This window comes from Balaenoptera ricei, chromosome 4 (genome assembly GCF_028023285.1).
Source record: "Balaenoptera ricei isolate mBalRic1 chromosome 4, mBalRic1.hap2, whole genome shotgun sequence".
NCBI classification, from domain to species: Eukaryota; Metazoa; Chordata; class Mammalia; order Artiodactyla; family Balaenopteridae; genus Balaenoptera; species Balaenoptera ricei.
This window is the reverse complement of record NC_082642.1, coordinates 149,458,264-149,460,930: the sequence shown is the minus strand read 5'-3', so window position 1 is coordinate 149,460,930 and position 2,667 is coordinate 149,458,264. Positions and strand designations below refer to the sequence as shown.

The window sequence follows — 2,667 nt, the reverse complement described above, 5'->3', positions numbered from 1 at the left end:
ATTTTGTGATTTTGCCACTATAAGGGTGTGTTTTTTCTGCAGTAATTTTACTGTTATACCATGCTTTTTATTAAAAGATTTATTACTGTCATCCTAATTTTATCAGCCAGTTGAACACAGCATTTCCTGCTTTTGCAAGTGACATTTAAAATACTGAAAAACTGATTTTTTTAAAATTCTGTGAACCATAACCCTAAATTTCATTTCTAACTGACCAAATAGTAACATTGCTTTGTCACCTAAAGCCAGTCAGATTCCTTGAGTTTATAAAAACATTATTTTGGGCAAGTCACACAAATGATAGTTCTATGATCTGAAATATCCAGTGTTTGCTAATTCCTCCCCAATAAACTTTAAGGGTTTATAATAGGCACCCAAATCACCATTTGAGAGCTACGTATTAGGAGAAATCAATCAGAATTAGTACAAGGTTGAATAACTAGTGCAATAGGCCTTTCTTCCCATCCTCTTGACTAGCTGGGCCCCCCTCCCATCAAAACAAGAAGCTGATTTTTTGTTTCTGGTTTCATCATATCAGTGTCTATTATATCAAAATTAATCTCTTATTGCTGCATGGATAGCATCTCTAACAGACATTAAATTTTTGTCAATAGTTTGAAAGTTCTAGAAGAAATGAGATCCAGCGAGTGCGAGCACCTCCTCTAACAGAGAGTTTGTTAAGGTTAAGTGTTGCTAGTAAACCTTTGGGACAGCAGGGTTTAAGGGCTGATTCTGTGAGAATCCAGTGTCACCAATAGGTGGCGTACCTGGTCAGAAATCCATAGGCTGTGGGGATGTATAGAGGTTACAGACAGCTACAAACGTTGGAAGCAGAAAGTGAAGAGATGCTCATGGTCCAGATAGATTAGCAAAGATCAGGAAGTGGGTATTTAATAAGTGAGGCACAATACTAACTGAAAATGTAGGATGTAAGTGAAGGATGGCCCCACTAAACTGGAGCAGCCCTCCACTTTGAGTGCTACAGGCGCTCTCTCTTGGGCGATGGAGCCCCAGTCTCTGGTCCTCTGGGCCAGCACTCTCTCCGTCTAGCTGTCGGTGGATTCCAGCCACCTGCCCTTCAACAGGCAGCCAGCAGATCCCCAGAGTAGCTGAAGGCACAGGCTTGGTGGGGATTCAGGAACTAGGCCCAGCAAGTTCCTGCATCTGGGATACATGAACCTACAGATACCATTACACTGGTTATTTAAATACCTGGGCAATTCGTTTCCCAGGTCTCCTAAGAGTCCCCTACCTCATGGATGTAGATTTTTCTAGCTGGGCTCTCTGTACAAAGTTAATAAAAAAGCGAATAGGTGTCCATTCCCTTCCCCTTCCTTCCCCTGCCCTTCATTAGCTGTACCCTGCCCCAGGCAGTCAAATGCCCACCAGGTTTATACTTCAGTCTCCTAAGACTTCAGGTAGCTTGAGCCATTTCCTCAGATCATGATCACTTCCAAGTTCACTGAAAAAAATGGAATTTCTGTTGCCTCAAAATTAGACTAGATCCTGAACCATGATCACCTTCTAAATGACCAGCCATCCACTTCTGTGGCATCTCTAAAATATCTCTGTGTTCACAGTATAAAGGGTGTCCTTCCATTATCATATTCCAATTTTAAGTCCGCTTCCAGTAAAAAGAGGTGATACTGGTTTTAATGAATGATTCTCTGCAATCGGTCCCAAAAAAGATGGAACAGCTATGCATAGGGGTTGCTGACTGTCAATTAATGGATATGCTGTTCCCTGGTTATACTGCCTTGAAGAAAGGGAAATTCCAAACTAAGCCAAATCATGAATATATCCAGAATTTTAAAATACTACAAGCAGGTTTTAAGAGAATGGATGTTGACAAAATAATTCTTGTGGACAAATCATTGAAAGGAAAGTTTCGAGTCTTTTTTAATTTGCTCAGTGGTTCAAGAAAACTTTTATGCGAGTACGATGGAAAAGACTATGACCCTACTGTAGCTGCTAGACAAGGTCAAGATATATCAGGAGCATCTTCCCTTGTTGTTAGAGTTTGAACAAACCAGCAGTGCAGCTCCTTGGAGGCCAGTTAGACTCAAATACTAATACAGGTTCTGGCTGGGAGAAAAGATCTTGGCTTAGGCAATGGGTATTATGAAGCAGTGAGATTAATGCTGCAGATCAATGTATTGAAACAGCTGACAAATAGGAGAAGCAAAGGATTTCTACTTTGGAAAGTTAAGGAACTTTGAACTGATTGCCAGGAGAATGAGGAAGAAGATTGCCCTGTATTGGGAGTGTGGCGTCTTTGTGCCACAGATGAAGCTTTGTGATTCCTAAGGAAGGGGCCCCATGGGAAGGACCAGCAGAGCATTAACAGCCTGGACCAGCAAAGCAGCAACATCTGAATGCTTCACTCCAAATCGTGCTTAACTGTAAAACACTCTCCTTTATTATACTTAGAGGACTTGCTGGTTTCTTTCCATAAGCAAAAAGCACTTCTTAAAGTGCCCTTTGCAGCAGTGTTATTTCTTTTCCAATTAGTTTGAGTTGGGATCATTTTTCCTTACAGCACAGTATTAACATCTAGTAGGTTCACCTCAGAAATGAAGAGGTTGATCTTGGGAGCTCTCCTTTGTGCTCCTGGTAAAGGATGATTTCTGGGGAGGATGTGTTATGAGGTGGAGTCTTCATAGAGAA

General features: G+C 41.2%; 1 pseudogene; it reads left to right on the top strand.

The window, feature by feature from the left end:
• Positions 1-1,655: 1,655 nt before the first annotated feature.
• Positions 1,656-2,344, top strand: LOC132364454 (microtubule-associated protein RP/EB family member 1-like; annotated as a pseudogene).
• Positions 2,345-2,667: the final 323 nt, after the last annotated feature.